Source organism: Elephas maximus, chromosome 2 (assembly GCF_024166365.1).
Source record: "Elephas maximus indicus isolate mEleMax1 chromosome 2, mEleMax1 primary haplotype, whole genome shotgun sequence".
NCBI lineage: Eukaryota > Metazoa > Chordata > Mammalia > Proboscidea > Elephantidae > Elephas > Elephas maximus.
Window position 1 is genome coordinate 40,262,601 of NC_064820.1, and position 19,748 is coordinate 40,282,348.

General features: G+C 38.7%; 1 protein-coding gene and 1 pseudogene across 1 annotated transcript in view; one reads left to right on the top strand and one right to left on the bottom strand.

Annotated features, from left to right (window-relative positions):
- The window catches only part of PRLR (prolactin receptor), a 231,837-nt gene that overhangs the window by 113,840 nt on the left and 98,249 nt on the right, over positions 1-19,748 (bottom strand). The gene's annotated exons all lie outside the window — the stretch shown is intronic.
- LOC126070800 (uncharacterized) lies at positions 13,960-14,078 on the top strand (annotated as a pseudogene).

Genomic DNA, 19,748 nt, shown 5'->3' on the forward strand with positions numbered 1-19,748 from the left:
AATCTCTTTTGAGATAGAAAACAGACTTAAAAAGCAAGTGAGAGAAGCAGAGATAGGGAAAGAGAAATGCCAAGCCACAAGAAGATTGCCCAAGAACAGATGCTCAAAAGAGACAAGGACTTTCCTCTAGTGCCAGCAGAGAGAGAAAGCCTTCCTCTAGAGCCAGCACCCTGAATTTGGACTTCTAGCCTCCTAACTGTGAGAAAATGAATTTCTGTTTGTTAAAGACATCCGCCTGTGGTATTTCTATTACAGCAGCACTAGATGACTAAGACAAGAACTGAACATTGCCCGGTTCTGCACTGTCTTCATGATATGGTATGTTTGAGTCCAGTATTGTGTCTATTGTGTCAGACCATCTCATTGAGGGTTTCCTGCATTTTTGTTGACCTCTACTTTACCATTTATGATGTCCTTTTCTAGCAACTGGTGTTTCCTGATGACATTTCCAAAGCAAGTCTCAACATCCATGCTCCTAAGGAGCATTTTGGTTGTATTTCTTGTAAGAGTGATTTGTTTGCTTTTCTGGCAGTCTTCTGGTATAGTCAATATTCTTCACCAACACCACAATTCAAGTGCATCAGTTCTTCTTTGGTCTTCCTTTTTCATTGTCCAGCTTTTGCTGTGCATATGAAGTGATTGAAAAGATTATGGTTTGGGTCAGGTGCACCTCTTTGCCTTTTAAAACTTAAAAGAGGTCTTTCACAGCAGATTTGCCCAATGCAATATGTCATTTGATTTCTTGACTGCTGCCTCCATGGAGGAAATCCTGATGGGGTAGTGGTTAAGAGCTATAGCTGTTAACCAAAAGGTCAGCAGTCCGAATCCACCAGGAACTCCCTGGAAACTCCATGAGGCAGTTCTACTCTGTCCTTTAGGGTCGCTATGGGTCGCAATTGACTCAATGGCAATGGGTTCAGTTTCTCTGTTTTTGGCCTCCATCGATATTATTGATCCAAGTAGAATGAAATCATTGACTTCAATTTTTCAAGCTACTATAGTCCTGTCTTTTTCAACTGTTTATTAAAATCAAACAGTGCCCTTCATATATGAATATGAAAAGGAAACCAGGAAGCTGAGACAGAGTTAGAATTGGGAGAGATTTTGAAATGTTTACCAAGATGATGAGGAGTTGCTTGAGGGCTCTGATGGCTACTTTCTCCTTGGGTTATCACACAAAGACCTGATACAGTGGAGACTACATTGTTCTATACTGGCTTTGGTGAACAAGGTGGTGAATGAGTCAGAAAATTCTCTGGGTCCAGAGTTGTGTCTGGAAAAATTAAAACACAAGGTTGAAGATTAAACTAGCAACCAAAAATCTGTCGATAAGTCAATTGTTTTGAATGCAGGATGCCAAAATCCTGGTCTGACTCCAATTTTGAATGACGTAAGTAACGGCTCAGCTGGTTGCCTTCTGGCAATAAATTACAACACACTCTCAATTAACTGGAATTTAATTCAATTAACTGAATACAAATTGTGTTTTCTAGTACATTCCACTTTTTGGTGAAAAGTAAAATGGCAAGATAGCAAATCAACATCAGGGCTTTATTAAAACAACTTCTAAGGCAATGGTGGAAACACTGGTGGCACAGTGGTTAAGAGCATTGGCGGCTAACCAAAAGGTTGGCAGTTCAAATCCACCAGGCCCTCCTTGGAAACTCTATGGGGCAATTCTACAATGTCCTATAGGGTCACTATGGGTCAGAATTGATGCAACAGGTTTGGCTTTTTTTTTTTTAAAGGCAGCGGTGCCCCAAATCTGCTGCCCATTGGAATCACCTGGGAATTTTTATCAAATGCTGATGCTTAGCTTCTACCCCCAGACGTTCTGATTTAATGGTGTGGAGTGTGGCCTGAACATTAGAATTCTAATTATAACAAAGTATGGGAACCACGGCTCTAAGGTATTTCTTGGGGTTTGTTATGGATTGAATTGTTGTCCCCCCAAATATATGATGGAATGCTAGCCCTCTATAAGTGTGGATGTGATCCTGTTTGGAAATAGTTTTTTTTTTTTTTTTTAATATTAATTAGATCATACCCAAGTAGGGTGGGTTCTAAATCTAATCACTTCTGAGTTTTAAAAAGAGCAGATTAAACAAAGAGATATACATACATGGGGAAAGACAGATCCACGTGAGGATCACCAAGGAATGCCCAGGGCTACCGACAAGGAAGGCAGCAACATGACCGAGACCCTAATTTGGGCTTTCAGCCTCCAGAACTGTGAGAAAATATAATTCTGTTCTCTGAAGCCACCCACTTGTGGTATTTCTGTTATAGCAGCTCTGGGCTGCTAACATAGTGTTGGTGAGATGTAGTCCAGTTGCTTAAACCGTGGGTAACACTGAGATCGGGAATGTTTTTTTTCCTTTCGTGTCTACTGACCCAAAGAAGAACAATTCATTAAAAAAAAAAGTATACATGTGTATGTATTATATATATATACATACACACATAGTGAAATCTGTGTAATAGCCAGAATTCGATGGGACTGCCTTGTTTTTTCGAGCCTCACAAGTTTTCCACATTTGACAGGGTGCAGTCTTACCACTTTTCTATCCCTCTTTATTAGTGAAAAATACTCGAGTTTTCCTTCTTTCTCTGACAGGTTTCCACCTTACACAGGTTCCAGCTTTTGCAGGTTTCACTATATATATATGTATACACACACACATATAAAATTTAATCTAGTTTAGAGTTTTGTGTTACTTTTCCTTAGAGAGTTCTATTCTGCTGCTTTTAAAATTAAGAATGAGGAAACAAATAATTCTGTACCTTTAAGGCAGGCAAAATAATCCTGTCCTAGTTAAGGTATGTATATATATATATATATATATATATATATATATATATATAAACCCATTTCAATCAAGTCAATTCTGACTCATAGCGACCCCACAGGACATCGCAGAACTGCCCCACAGGGTTTCCAAGGAGTGGCTGGTGGATTTGAATGGCTGACTTTTTGGTTGGCAGCCTTACCTCTTAACTACTGTGCCACCATGCCTCTCTCTCTCTCTAGATATCTATATCTATCTATATATACATGCATATATCTGTATATACAGACACACACATATACTTAAAGACAATATAAGTTGGAAAAATGTTTAGAAGCTTTGTGGTTTAGACTTAGCTGGGCTAGAATAAATCTCTGGTTTGCGGCTTAGGACTATTTGAAACAGTTCTGACAAAAATTGTAAGGGCTGTGTAACTAAAAAGCTGTAGACTAGCTACTTCAAGTCCATGCAAGAAAACCACAGCCCTACAGCCTTTCCAAAGATATTGTGGTAACCATAACACCCTCAGAAGCAAATAGACAACAGGAAGCTCTTTGTTGGCTTGTTTGCTATTTTGGTTGGGGAGAAGTAGAGAGAGGTTTGGAAGTTTACGGAAAACAGGACAAGCTTTAAAATGGATGTATATTTTGCTTTCGTTAGTCATTTGCAAAGCTTAAGTAATGAGATTCAAAAATTGCAGTTGAGAAAAACATCCTGTGTAGAGAATCAAAAGCAACAGTATTTATATCCTTACTTTGCCTTATTTTCTGTTTTCAAAGACTTAAACCTCATTCCAGTTAGGATCTAATAGGATGCCACTTGGAACAATTATATGGTTCAGAGCAGGTATCTGGATTACTCAGAAATATTTAAAGTACACTGTCACTGTTGGAGATTATTTTCTTCTAAGAGGCATCAATTGTTTTATTTACTACCATTATTTTATTTACTAGTAAGAAAAAATGTTTCCAATTAAATATGATTTCCCCCAAATTTTAAGATGTATTTCAAGTTCAAAGATGTTAAAATGTGTAAAAAAGTTTGTCTTAGAATTGAAGATATATGGTAAAAAGAAGATAACCCATCAGACTCTATTAACCAGGACGGTATACCAGATAGGAATATAAAAGCAGAGATTTTCCTAGACAACTACAGATGTAAGTATGTAATATGAATATTAAAGAAAGCCAAAGCAAGAGTTTAAGTACAAGGTAATGAAACAAAGTGCCCAGTGTATTCTAACCTTTATTACTTCATAGAATAATTTACATTTAAATGTGTTTTAATCAAAATAATGATTCCAAGGTAGTTTTTACCAAAGCCAACCTGGAAATTGAGTATTACATGTTTTTTTTTTTTTCTTGGTAGTCCATTATCAATTCTCCAAATAATTTAGGATATATTTTCACAGCATTTCAAGAAATACATGGAATAGAGAAAAACCTGGAGAATTAGAGCCAATGAAAAATTATAGCAGAAAGTGAGCCTGAACCATTAGTTTAAAAATGAGTAGAGCAGAGAAAATAAAAGTACTTGAAAAAAATTAAATTGTTGATAATTAAACTATGAATATTAAGATAGATAATTTTTTTAAAAGGATGAGGATTGAACATTAATATTTGACTTCACGTTTTTAAGAAAATTAACTAGAAAGTTCTATTCCAACCTCCAAGTATTATGGCTATTCATGATTCCAAAAACCAAACCAAACCTGCTGCCTAATAGTCGATTCTGACCCATAGCCACCCTATAGGACAGAGTAGAACTTCCCCATAGAGTTTCCAACGAGCGCCTGGTAAATTTGAACTGCTGACCTTTTGGTTAGTAGCCATAGCTCTTAACCACGGCGCCACCAGGTTTTCCATTCATAATTAGAGTGAAAATAAATAATACACTATCCAGTTCATTAAAGATCTGCAGAACCTTAAGAATTTCCTGAAGAATTTTTAAGGAAATTATTTATTTGATTCTTTACACTAACAGGGAGGGGATAGCTCTTTACTAGTTCTATTCAACCTAACCAATGGAGAGAAAGATCCCCCAAACCTCTACTATGTCTGAAGATTTTCCCTTCAGGCAATAGTTTCCTTCTTTTTGTTTTTAAATCTATAATATAATCCCCCATGTGTCTGTCAGTTTGTCGCACACTGGGGGCTTTAAGAGTTGTCAGGAGGGATCGGATCCTGGAGAAGGACATCATGCTTGGTAAAGTACAGGGTCAGCAAAAAAGAGGAAGTCCCTCAACGAGATGAATTGACACAGTGGGTGCAAAAATGGGCTCAAGCGTAACAACGATTGTGAGCATGGCGCAGGACAGGCAGTATTTAGTTTTGTAGTACACAGGGTCGCTATGAGTCGGAACCGACTTGATGGAACCTAACAGCAATAATATCGTAATACAGTCCTAACAACATCCCAAGACTGTTCAAATTTGGAAAAATTCACATGAAACTGTGGGGATCAGGAAGGCACACAAAATGGATAAAATTTAAAAGGCAGAATTTTAGAGCCTGAAGGAAACACGAAGATCATTTTGTTCAATACACTTATGAAGATGAAAACACAGGCCGAACAAAGATTGTTCAAAATCCCACAGTTTATTTGTTCAAAGGCTGGTTATTGGCAAAACGAGGCTGGACTGATTCCTTTGCTATGTTGAAACACAATAACCTTCATGAGAAGTTTCTATGGATGAGTATCAATTTTGGGTGTGTCTGGAAATGTATACTGTGTAGGTGCATAGGTTGAACTGGATATCACAGATTTTAGGCTTCCTGAAATAGGCTTTTAGGTGGGTGTACATATGGATGTACCACGTATAGCTGGTATTTTAGTGGAAATCATCTGACAGCTCTAGGTGGGGATTCTGAGGTTCTGTTGGATCTCTAAGAAATGGGGGAGGGAGAGCAAAAAAAATGTGCTCTAATGGCATATCTTGCAGCCAGAAATGAGGGAAGGGGTTGGAGAATTATTTCGTAAATTCAATGTGAACAAATTTGGGTAATTGAAGAAACAGCCTGGATTGCCAATGTGGGCAGGACTATTCATGAAAGCACTAATTATCTACTCCAGTGCTTCTCAAAGAAGCCTGAGAGGGAGTTACTTGGGAGCCTTCTTTACATTCTGAATACTAAGCAAGGAATAAATCATAAGGGTAAATTTTGGCTCCAAAACAAGTTCTAAATTCACTGGAGCAAGACATTTGTTTACTTGTGCAAATTAGGACTAGGTAGGTTGTTTTAGTCAGTGAGGTTTGTTATGATAATGGGTGCAGAATGTCAAATCACAGAGACAGTTAAAAGTAGTGCTCATGGCCAAGGTTGACTGATTCTGAATTTGGACTTCACCACTTAATTGCTATGTAGCTACAGGTGAGTTACTTAACCTCTCAGTTTCTCAGTTTCCTTATCTATAAAGTGGAATGATCATAATACCTACCGGATAGGGCTGTTGTGAGCATGGAATGTCATGTAAATTATGTAAAATGCTTAAAAGAGTGCCCAAGGCATAGTTTCACTCAATAAATGTCAAGGATCATCACTAGGTGGAAACCCTGGTGGCATAGTGGTTAAGAGCTATGGCTGCTAGCCAAAAGGTCAGCAATTTGAATCCACACAGTGCTCCTTGGAAACCCTACGGGGCAGTTCTACTCAGTTCAATAGGGTTGCTGTGAGTTGGAATCGACTGGACACCAACGGGTTTTTACTTTATTTTATCATCACTAGGTGTGTTTTAACAGTTTCTATGAAGTGTTGGTTTGACCTCATAGGACTAAAAATAACAGAATAAAAACATGACAAATGTAATAATTATTCAAATTGATTTACATAAGGGGTTGGCAAACTTCTTTTGTAAAGGGTCAGATAGTGAATATTTTTGGCTTTGTGGGCCATACAGTCTCTGTCGCTATTCAACTCTGCCTTTGCAGGGTGATAGCAGCCATAGACAATATGTAAAAGAATACACATGACCATGTTCCAATAAAACTTTATTTTTAAAAACAGATGGTGGGCAGAATTTGGTCTGCTGACAATTGTTTTCTGATGCCTGATTTAGACAATTATATACTGCTATTGTCCAGACAGAACTATCTTCTGGAAACAATAGGTAAAATTTGTGTTTTCTGCTTAAAATTCTTCTTTATTATCTGCGTGATCGGCTTTTCCTGATTACCTTATGTAAAGTATACTACACACACACACACACACACACACACACACAAACATACACACACCATTCGTTTTCTTCATAATGTGTATCACAATTTCTAATTATCTGGTTTATTTATTTGTTTACTCGTTTGTTTTCATTGTTCTTTCACTGGAATGTAAACTCAAATAGGGCAGGACCCTTAATTTTTACAACAATGACTAATCCACAGTAGCAGGTCTATAAATGTTTACTAAATGAATAAAGAATTAGGGACCACAAAGACTAAACCTGTGAAAACTGGAATCAGTGTAAGGCAGAAACTTGTCAGAAAAGGAAAACTCAAATGTTTTCCACTAATAGAGAGTAATAGAAAAGTGGTAAGACTTTGTCCCATCAAATGTGGAAAATGTGTGAGGTCCAGAAAAACAAGGCAGCCCTGTCGAGCTCCAGTTCTCACAGGCTTCACTGTATGTTCTGACAGTTTACTACCATAAATTAAGTTCTACCCTCAGTAAAACATTTATGTATTCCATGAGTTTTTCATGTGAAATTGTTCACTACGGATTAGTAAATATGCACAAGTAAGCCTGTGCTTGCTTACCTGGCTTGCTGGGTAATTCCTCCCTGTCAGGGATTGTAATTTTGAAAAGAGGGTTTAATTCTGTAGGAAGGTTCTATGGGGTTGAGAGAGAGACAGATGCCAGCCACACCTAGAGGCAGAATCTTTGTTGTGGTGAAAAAAATATGAAATTGTTCACTACAGATGGTTTGGTAAGCAATGTAAGCACCATGCTTACCTTGCCTGTTGGATAATCCGGTCCTGAAATATTCACTTATTTCTAAGAAAACTGATCTATGTATCTGCTTTTAATATGCCAACTCTATAAAAAAGGGCTTTCTTTCCAAAATTCATGGGTCCAATCATGTTCTTTTTCTAGCCTATCAGTTTAGTCATTGCCGTTGATTGAAATCATGTGTTCTGGAGAGCTCTTGAGTTCTCTCACCTCTCCCACTCATTATTAATCCATTTCTATTTAAGGCACCCATTTCATTTCACATTCTCCTTTGTCTTTATGTGATGGCACCAACTTTGGAAAGTCTGGGAAAAAAAAAAAACAGGCCCCAAATCAGATACTTTCTTCTTTCTCATTGGCCCAGGTTTAGGGCTTAGCCTGGTGTCTTACACACAGCAAGTGCTTAATATGTGTTTGTAAATGATCAAATGAGTTGTATTAGAACATTCTACAGTAAGAGTATGAGGAGAAAAGAGTATACTCTAAAAATACAGGTCAAAGCAGGGAAGCAGGTAATATACGTGGGGTGTGGGCACCAGAAAGAGAGAATAAGAAAAATGCAAAATCAAATTTTGAGGTAATTTTGGCTTTGACTTTTACAGCATTTACAAAAGAGAGACAGAGTTCCAGGAATAAAAAAGAGCAATTGGAACACTGTGTCTATCAAATTACCATATGCATATTATTTACCAGCTTGGTGAGACAAGAAATGGATCTATTAGGAGAATAATGCTCATCCCCTTGTATTCGAGATAAAATATCTGCCTGGTCCAATCACCCAGGAATGACTGTGATGGGCTGTGGAAAGCTAGATCTCACATCGGCCTGATCCAGCAGGTACAGAAAATTGATTTCATAAACATTTTATGCTGGTAATGGAGTACAGACTCTCTGACTGATCAGAAATATTTTTCTGTTTTTTTCTGACACTGATTGCTGAAGCATTCAGTTTGCCCTGAGGGTAGTTTAATAAAAGAACAAAATAAAGAGAAGAAGAGACACGTTTCTCTTCGGTGTCTGCTTCTCCATTTGATAGAATCATGTCAAGAAAAAGCGGACACCACCTAATTCATGTCAACTGCAGCACTGGTAAAGGGAAGAAGTCCGCACTCTCTAAGTCTCTTAGAGCCTTAGGGTTGGAAGAAACTTTGGAGGTTGCCTACTCTTACCAAATGCACTCATAAAACCAAAAAAAAAAAACCAAACCTGTTGCCGCCTAATTGATTCGAACTCATAGTGACCCTACAGGACAGAGTAGAACTGCCCCCACAGAGTTTCCAAGGAGTGCCTCGCGGATCCGAACTGCCGACCTCTTGGTTAGCAGCCATAGTACTTAACTACTACGCCTGGGTTTCCAAGCGCGCCAAATATTAAGGGTTTTTAAAAACTCTGCTTGAGCGTTTGCATCACTTCTGTTTCTACTCCATCATGTACACACCACTGCTGTTGCATTATTGCTGCTTTATAAAATGTGTCCATCTTGCCCATTATGAGCACCTTGAGGTCAGGGTTCTTAGTTCACCTTTTATATCTCCCAAACTTTGGAGACTGCCTGGCTCATGGCTTGCCCTGAACAGATGTTTGTTGAGCAAATGAAAGAATAAATAAAAGCTTAATACTTCAAAACAAAATCCATTCCTCTTTGTTAAGAAGTGTTTTCTTAATTATAACTGTGTAAAAAACCAGAAGGTATAGCCAACCTTTCTATCTATCAATGACACAAACGATTGGAATTGAGATAGGAAAATAGTTTCACCTCCACCCAGCACATTAATTATTTATATGAACTTTTAGTTGCCCAAATTTAGATCATGTCCTAAAACTTACAGGCAATGAGAGCCTGATGATGCTAGGTTAGCTTTCATTTCAAGTATGCACCTCAAGCGCTGATGCCACCCGTCTGTTTGTGGAGGCTTGCACGTTGTGATGATACTGAACAGGTTTCAGTGGAGCTTCAACAAGAAAAGGCCTGGTGGTCTACTTCTGAAAATATTACCAATGAAAATTCTCTGGATGACAATAGTCCGGTCGGCAACCCATCATGGGGATGGCATGGGACTGGGTAGTGTGGCCCTTTAAAAAGTATTGGTGAGCATCAGGCTTTTCAGTCACCCAGCCTAAAAGCCATTTCAATTTTGAAAGCAAATTTGGTTATACTCAATGTCTAGGGTACTGAACCCATCATTAAGAAAGCCAGCTGGAAAGCTCAAATTCTGGGGCTACCACTCTAAGGGAGGGTTTTGTAGGCAAGACTATAAGTGAGTTCTAAACCACATTGACATCTGATTGACTCTTTGGGTAGTTAAGAAAAATATTCGGCAATGAAATAAAACAAAATAGTTGCCCTGGGCTAGTTACCTCACCACTCACTTTTCCCAACTATAATTAAGCCTAAGTACTACACATGTTGAGTAAACTTTTCCTGATAATAGTAAGAGGAGGAGCATGGAGCAGGAAGAAGAGTCGTGCATAAACAGCATGTTCTGTGGGTGTTAGAACAGCTGGGTTCCATACTGAAATATTTTTCAAAATATAGTCAATGCAGCTGTTATTTGAATACTGTTGAGTGGAGAGAGATTTCTCTCCAAATTAGACTCCTAATTAAGCTTGAATGTTTAAATTGGACTGCATAAAATGTCCTCATTCTACTGATGAAGTGAACTGATTCACAAAGAACCTCCACAAATTCTAGTACAGTGTCATCATGAGCTTCGAATCTAGGGTGATAGAATTATTACAAAGCTAGCGTCACTCAGTCACTGCCAGAGTCCCGCCAACCAGTCAGTCAATGCATGCATTCAGTATGACATATTAAGCACCAACTATTTAGAAGCAGGAGTCCCTCAGTGGTACAAATGTTTAATACACTCAGCTGCTAACCCAAAGGTTAGCAGTTGAAGTCCACCCAGAACCTACCCAGAGGAAGAAAGCCCTGGCAATCTATTTCCAAAAAATTGGCCATTGAAAACCCTGTGGAGCACAGTTCTCCTCTGACACACATGGGGTCACCATGAGTCAAAATTGACTAGATGGCAACTGGTTATATTTAGAAGGGGCTACACTAGCTCCAAGGGTGGAGGACACAATAGGGATTATAAGCAAACGAAGGATCCCTGGTGGCACAGTGATTAAGCTCTTGGTTGCTAACCAAAATTTCAGCAGTTAGAACACACTAGCCACTCTGTGGGAGAAAGATCTGGTAACCTGCATCCATAAAGATTACAGCCTTGGAAACTCTGCCCCATAGGGTTGCTATGAGTCGGAATCAACTCAACAGCGATGCATATATGCAAATAAACTAAATACAGTTCTTGCCCTTCAGGAGCTCACAGTGTTGGGGAAAAACAAATCAATTGCAGTACAAATTAGTACGTGTATATGTGAGTATGTTTATTTTATTCATAACGTACCTCTCTTGCAATGTGCACAGTATTTTAACACATCAAAGATTGAGCTTCTCCCCTAAAGGCCTTTGCATCCTTAAGAAGAGGCATAATTTAACAGATCCCTTTCTCAAACACTATTGCACTCAGTATAAGGGTGGCAACCGTATTTCCTACTTAAGGATTAGAAGAATGCCTCAATGTCTCCACCATGTATGTGCCATCATTCTAACTCCTCCTGAGAATATGAGATCAGAGACATGTGCCCAGAGTGGGCCACCACACATGTTACCAATGGTTTAGAAATGTGGAAATTTAATTCATGACAAGATGGAGGCCTCAAAATATCTAGGCTGAGAGTGATGAATGACAGCCCCAATGTTTCTCTGAGATTAATACTTCTGCCGAGCAACTGTTTAATTACCCGGGCAAGCAGATCAGTTTTTTAAAAAAATCTAGTCTATGCTCTTATTTATTCCCCCTAGACCTTTTCTTGAGGACAGTGGCAGAATTCTCACCTTCCATGTAGGAGACCTGTGTTTGATTTCCAGCCAATGCACCTCGGGTGCAGCCTCCACCCATCTGTTAGTGGAGGCCTGTGTGTGGCTATGATGCTCAACAGGTTTCATCAGAGCTTCCAGACTAAGATGGTCTAAAAAGAAAGGCCTGATGATCTACTTAGAAAATCAGCCAATGAAAACCCTATGGATCACAACAGTCCAGTCTCCAACTGATCATGGAGATGGCGCAGAACCTGTCAGCATCTTGTTCCTTTGTGCATTAGGTCACCAAGAGTCAGGGGCTGGCTTGATGGCAGGTAACAGCAACAGACCTTTCTGAAGCAAGGCTTCTTTCATTCCTTTGCAAAGGAGTTGGGGAAGAGGAGAGGAACAGAAAAGTGGAGATGTCCAAGTGGCCTGGGAAGAAGAAAGGACATATCTTCCTCTGTCAGCCACTCCTCCTAACCCCTACTCCTATCCCTAAGCTTTTGGAGACCCAAATGGGAGTGGATGTTAGGAGAAGAATAGGATGTTGATTTGAGTTCCAAATGCCTCTTTCCAACATTAGCCCATCTGCTTAGCCACTGAATGTCCGTGCCCTTGGTCCTACCATAGGCCACTGATTCTTTCTGTTTTGCAATTTTTTATATCAACTCAGCTAAAAAGTACAGCAAAGCTTTAAGGTAGTAGTGGTTAGAAAATGATTGGTTAGATTTGTGATTGGTCCCACTCCCAGGACTGTCACTTTTCTGCTGCCCATTACTGTATTGATAAGCCTTCACTAAGATTTACTGCTCCCTCTAGTAGGGTCACTATGAGTCAGAATCTACTTGACAGCAATAGGTCTAGAAGCATTGTTCCCAACTGTGCCCACGTGATAGCACTTCTTCATTTCCCTCTTCATTTCTGGAAGCAGGCAGTGCCTTCTCAGGTTCATGGGGGTCTGCTATCATTCCCATTTCAGAAATTATTAAACCACAGTTTAAAAATGCAGATTTCTTTCCCATGTTGAAATTAAATGCAAAGAAAGTTGGATCATTTTTCACTCAAAGTAGATGTTGATAATCAGAGAATTTAAGTCTTGGGAGGCAGAGTTTAACTGGAGGCTGAATGGGAATAGGATTCATGATAGCTAAAAACTGTGATTGTGATCGTATGATGGACTCAGGGCTGGTTAAGAAAAATGCTTTTGTTGATATCAGGCCCCCCAAAGGGATAAATCCCAAACCAGGACAGGCAAACTTAAACCTATCACAATTTAATAGAATCAGAATATGGAAGAGATTTGTACTATAGCTGACAAATGGGGCCAAAAAGAACAAAAAACAAAGATTTGTCAAAAATATGGCACTTCTTAATGGAATAACCAGATGGTTAAAGGGTGGGAACATGTCAGTAAATTTACTATGGTGGAATTGAAAGAAAATTGCTCTTAAAATTTTACTAGAACAATATGTAAAATACACTTATATTTACAATACAGAAAGGGAAATAATAAAGACGTGATTACAGATTTGATTTGTCTAGTCATTTTGGAAGGAATAAAGTTTGAAAGGTGTTTTGACTAAATTCTCTGAAAATATAGCACCAACTTAAGTTGGGCAAATTTACAACTTACTTTCCTTAATATTTCAAATGATTTTTTTCCTTAATAGCAGTTATTTTCACCTTAATTATCTAGAAAATTGCTTCAATCTCTACTTCACTTTGTGAAGCTCAATCTTTTGGTGGGGTTCAACTATTCCTTGGATACCATCAAAGAATATTCCAACTATACAATCTGGGTTGACCTTCTAGGATATGAGGTTTTTGAGAATTTGTGATGTTTTTTGGAATTCCAATAAAGGGAGTGGAAAGTTTGGCTCATATTCTTTCTTGAGAAAATAAGCTTAATGTTATTTTCTTAATAGCCACTGCTTACTGAAATTACCATGTGACATGAGATGGGGCAAGGATGGAAAAGTATGGAATCTGGTGCTGGACAGATTTGGGGTGGAATCCCAGCTTCACTACTGATTGCTCATGTGAACTTAGGCAAGATTTTCATCTTATTAGGTCTGGCTTTTTCATTTGTAAAATAACAATAAGAACATTTACCTGATAGGGTAGTTGTGAGGATTAGTAAGATGCTATAGGTGACCAGCTGACATATAATACATGCCTGACAAATATTAGTTCCCTTCCTTCTTCTCTCAGAGAAGTGAGAGCTCTTAGAAGCCATTTTTTTCAAACCTTGATTTTACAAGACAGAATTTTTTTTTTCATTAACATTTTCTAGTAGTTTCATATTGCCACCAAGGGAATTCTTAGTTTCAAATTTAATTATTTGTACTTAAGAAATTATTAAGGCCATACTACCCTGAACAAGCCCAATCACATCTTATCTTGGAACCTAAGCAGGGTCAGGCCTGGCTAGTACTTGGATGGGAGACCGCCTCAGAACACCAGGTGCGGTAGGCTTTAGAGAGGCCCTGGTGGCACAGTGGTTAAACATTTGTCTGTTAACCAAAAAGGTCAGCAGTTCGAATCCACCAGCTGCTCCTTGAAAACCCTATGGGGCAGTTCTACTCTGTCCTATAGGGTCACTAGGAGGCAGAATCAACTAGACAGCAATGGGTTTTGTTTTTTGGTTTAAGTATTTGTACTTAAGCATGGAAAAGAAACAAATTAAAGGTATCATGTATATCTGAGGATTTTAAAGTATACATATACACAAAGTTTTAAAAACACAAGGTATACACATAGAATGTACATACATGCAGAGTTTCTTTCATGTTTGAGGACCAGTTATTCCTCAAAAGTTTTAGAAAAATGCAAGAAGGTGGCCTTGAAAAGTACAGATTTGGGCTATAATAATAGTGCTTTGGACTCCAAAGCACCAAGTAAGTGAAATTGTAATCTTTATTGATCAAGGTGTATCTATAATTCCTGGAAGTCTCAATGTTGAGTTGCTTAGTAATGTTCCCTTTTGGAATAACCAATCTGCAGTTCAGTTTACATCTAAATAACCTTAAAAGACTTGAGATTTCATTATTGTGTGAGGAAAAGTTATCATCAGAATGCTTACTGTCAGCTTTGTGGCTTTGATAATACCGTTGTTTATTCCTCTGGCTCAGTCAAATATGGTACCCTAGATACAAGGGCTAGCTGGTTGATCTAGTTTGGAAGGCCTAAGGAATCCAGATAGCTTTAGTCAGCTAAAACCCATGATAATAATCCTATAAGTATCCAGTTTTCATCCAGATTGCACATATAATACTAGACTAGCAGCTAACTAAGTTTCTTATACAATATCTGGCAAGTTTTTTTTTCTGTTGTGGCTATACTACAAAAGGCAGGAATCTCTGCTGAAGACCCTTAGCAAGGCTATTTGTAGTTTTACCATCTACACATTTATTTAAAGACATCTTGAAGATATGTTTATATTTTTAGTGTGTACCTCCAATGAGTTCCATTGTTTGTATTTCCTATTATTTACCTTTAAATAAGAACTTGCCCCAAGTGTTCAATAATTTAGAAATTTTCAGTGGGAGATTTTATAGCATGATTTAGTGTAGGGATAAGCCAAGGGTAAGAGCTATTTTCCACAAAACCAAGGTCATCCAGGAAGGCAGCTCCCCAGCCAAAAACATGGTCTTCCTGTTTCAGTCTATCATAGAGCAGATTTCTCCCTCTTCATTCTTTCTTACCAGGAAGTGAGGATCATTCTCTGGTTTTCCCTTACAAATACAATTTTTTTAATTGAAGGCTGAAACACAAACTGCCCCTAAACAGAGCTCCTGCCTGTTTTTGTTCCTTTCATTGTTGCAGTGTAGCTGTGGGCTGTACTTTGGGAAAATAGGAGCCTTCTGGCCAGATTTATCCACTGTTTGCAGCCTTAATACCTAAATTTTCTTTAAAACAACAACAAATGGAATCCTGCTATCAAAGTAATGATTCATGATAACTCTAAGCTGGATTAAAGCCATTTAATTTTTTATACAGTAAATTGCCAAGGGAGTGTTCAATTAAGTCACTGAATTTTCTGGAAATACAGCTGCATACTCAATAATCTGTCATGAAATTAAGCCTTGCGAAGGGGATGATAGATTGGGATGAATATTGAAAGAAAGAGCATTTTGGCTAACATTAGTGTCTGAAAATTATAAAATCAATGACCATGGGAGGTAGGAATGGAAAAAAAAAAGAGAGGCTTATTTCATATATGTTGGAGGGAATAGGGTAATGCAGGAGATGAAGGAGACTTTTTTTCTTCCACAACAATCAATGACAAAAACCTGAAATTTCTATTGGTTTTCTGGAGTAAAATTATATGCATTTGGGGGGAAGTTGCATTCCCTCCAGGAACTAGCTACTGATGTTTTATACATTTGTTGTTTGTTGCCATTGAGTCAGCTCTGACTCATGACAACCTTGTTATGTGTAACAGAATGAAACATATGGTGCCATCTTCACGATCTGTCTTGCACATAGTAGGCATCCAAAATGTTTGTTGGATGGATGAAGGAGTGATTTAGCAAAATACAAAAACCATCACTGAAAAGAACTACAGGGTTTCACCACCCAGGCATAGCTCTGAGGCTTTGGCAATCAGTATTACCATTCACCAACATCTCCAGTTCTCCTTCCTTTCTGGGCACAGAGGAAGGCCATACTTGCTTGCTCTACTGAATTTTGGCATGGTATGTGACTTGTTTTGGCCTGTGAAATGTGAACAGAGGTGACTGTGCCCCTTCCAGGGGGTGCTATCTAAGAGCCAATGTGCGATCTTCCACGCTCACTCTTCCCCCAGAACAACGGTTGCAGAATTATGAGTTGATATGGGGAAGCCATAAACTGGAAGCAGCAGCTTGGATTGCTGAGCCAATACAAGAGGACAGCTGCTCTGCAGAATTGCCTGAATCCATAGCAGACTTTGTTTGAGCAGGAAATAAACCCTTGTTGTTATAAGGCAATATGTGGCAGGTGGTATAATCTAGCAGTGACCAAGATGGCCAATGGTATCTCCTAGCCCAAATGTTCTTCTTTGGTGTGAACTTGCCACTCTCCCATTAAGAGGTGGTATCTATTTCCCAGTTCCTCTTTGATCTGATGTCTGAAGTGATGCTGTGTGACTGACAAGACTAGGTCAGAAAAGGCCATAAAGCTTCTGTCTGGTTCTTTTAGAACATCCACTCTCTTGGAATGATTGCTTACTCCATGCTTCCTCTCAAAACTCAGGCCCCATAGAGCCCAAGTTCCACAGAGAGGTCACATATAGGTGTAATTGTTTAGAGCCCCAGCTAATCTAACTCAGCCCAGCCAGGCACCAGATACATGAGTGAAGAAGTCTCCAGATGATTCCAGCCCTAAGCCATTTAAGTGGTCCCAGTCAAGGCCCCAGACATTATGGAGCAGATACAAGACATCCCCACTGTGCCCTGTCCAAATTTCTGACCCAGAGAATCTGTGAGCATGATAAAATTGTTGTTTTAGACTACTAAGTTTCGGATAGTTTGCTATGAAGCAACTGATAACTGGAACACACTGATAAGTTTGTGACCACGTGTTAACCAAGTTTATGCTAATACAAAGGCTCCCCCCCACTGAGAAATTCACCAAATATAAATAACAAAGTAAAATAAAAAATACTATTTGAAGTTTTTTGATACTAGTGTCTTATATGGTAAAGTCCCTGAGTGGTACAAACAGCTAACATGCTCAGATGCTAACTGAAAGGTTGACAGTTCAATTTTACCCAGAGGCACCTCAGAAGAAAGACCTGATGATCTACTTACTTTAAAAAAAATTAGCATTCTTGAAGCACTCTTTAAAGAGATGGAAAAACTAATCATTAACTTTATATGGAAAGGGAAGAGGCCCTGGATAACAGAGCACTATTGAAGAAGAATTAAGTAGGAGGGCTCAAACCACCTGACCTCAGAACCTACTATACAGCTACTGTAGTAAAAACATCCTAGTACCAGTACAACGACAGACAAATTGACCAATGGAACATTATTAAGAACCCAGATGCAAATCCATCCACCTACGGTCACCTGATCTTCAACAAAGGCCCAAAGTGCATCAAATGGAAAAAAGACAGTCTTTTTAACAAATAGTGCTGGCAAAACTGGATGTTCATCTGTAAAAAAATGAACCAGGAACCATACCTCACAGCATACACAAAAAACTAATTCAAAATGAATCAAAGATCTAAACATAAAACCAAAAACTATAAAGACCATAGAAGAAAAAATAAGGTCAACTCTAGAGGCCCTAATACAAAGGATATGAACCGTAACTAACAATACTCAAACACCAGAAGATAAGCTAGGTAACTGGGATCTTCTAAAAAATTAAACACTTATGCTTATCAAAAGACTTCACCAAAAGAGTAAAAAGATAACCTACGAACTGGAAAAATTTTTTGGCTATGACAAGCCTAATCTCTAAAATCTACAGCAAAATCCAACATCTCTACAACAAAAAAACAAATACTCTAGTTAAAAAATGGGCAAAGGATATGAACAGACATTCAAGTGGCTAACAGATACATGAGGAAATGCTCATGATCACTAGTCATTAGAGAAGTGTAAATCAAAACCACAGTGAGATACCATCTTGCCCCTGACGTTACTGGCCTGAATCAAAAAAACAGAAAATAACAAATGTCACAGAGGGTGTGGAGAGATTGGAACTCTTATGCACTCCTGGTGAGATTGCAAAATGGTACAGCCATTTTGGAAAATGTATGGCACTTCCTTAAAAAGCTAGAAATAGAAATACCATATGATCCAGCAATCCCTCTACTAGGAATATATCCTAGAGAAATAAGACCCATCACAACAATAGACATATGCATACCCAGGTTCATTGCAGCATTTTTCATAATAGCAAAAAGATGGAAAATTCTAGGTGCCCATCGACAGATGGATGCATTAACAAGCTGTGGTACATACACACAATGGAGTATTATGCAAAGATAAAGAACAATGATGAATCTGTGAAGCACCTCACAACATGGATGAATCTAGAGAGCCTTATGCTGAATGAAATCAGTCAATCACAAAAGGACAAATATTATATGAGACTACTATTATAAAAACTCATGAAAAGGTTTACACACACACACACACACAAAACAATCTTTGATGATTACCAGGGAAGGGAGAGATGAGAGGGAAAAACATTAAATAGACAACAGATATGAAACAGTGAAGGGTAAGACAGTACACAATACTGGAGAAGCCAGCACAACTTGTCCAAGGCAAGGGCACGGAAGTTCCATTCACACAACCAAACTCCCTGAGGGACCAAATTACTGGGCTGAGGGATGGGGACCATAGTCTCAGGGAACATCTAGCTCAACTGGCATAACATAGTTTATAAAGAAAACGTTCTACATTCTACTTTGGTGAGTAGCGTCTGGGGTCTTAAAAGCTTGTGTGTGGCCAACTAAGATACTTCAGTGGTCTCACCCCATCTGGACCAAGGAGGATGAAGAAAATCAAAGACACAAGTGAAAGATTAGTCCGAAGGACTAATGGATCACAACTACCACAGCCTTCACCAGACTGAGTCCAGAACAACTAGATGGTGCCTGGCTACCACCACCAACTGCTCTGACAGAGGTCATAATAGAGGGTCCCAGACAGAGCTGGGGAAAAATATGGAACAAAATTCCAACTCACAAAAAACAAACAAACACCAGATTTACTGGTCTGACAGAGACTAGAGAAATACCTAGAGTATGGCCCCTGGACCCTTTTTTAGCTCAGTAATGATGTCACTTCTGAGGTTCATCCTTGAGCCAAAAATTAGATAGGCCCATAAAACAAAATGAGACTAAATGGGCACATCAGCCCAGGGGCAAGGATGAGAAGGCAGGAGGAGGCAGGAAAGCTAATAATGGGTAACCCAAGCTTGAGAAGGGGAGAGCGTTGGGGTTGGCAACCAATGTCACAAAACATTAAGTGTATTAATTATTTAATGAGAAACTAGTTTGCCCTGTAAACCTTCATCTAAAGTACAATAATTAAAAAAAAAAAAATTAGCTATTGAAAATTCTATGGAGCTCATTTTGACACCTGGGTCACCATGAGTTGAAATTGACTCGACAGCAACTGGTTGACTTACATGGTACCACCA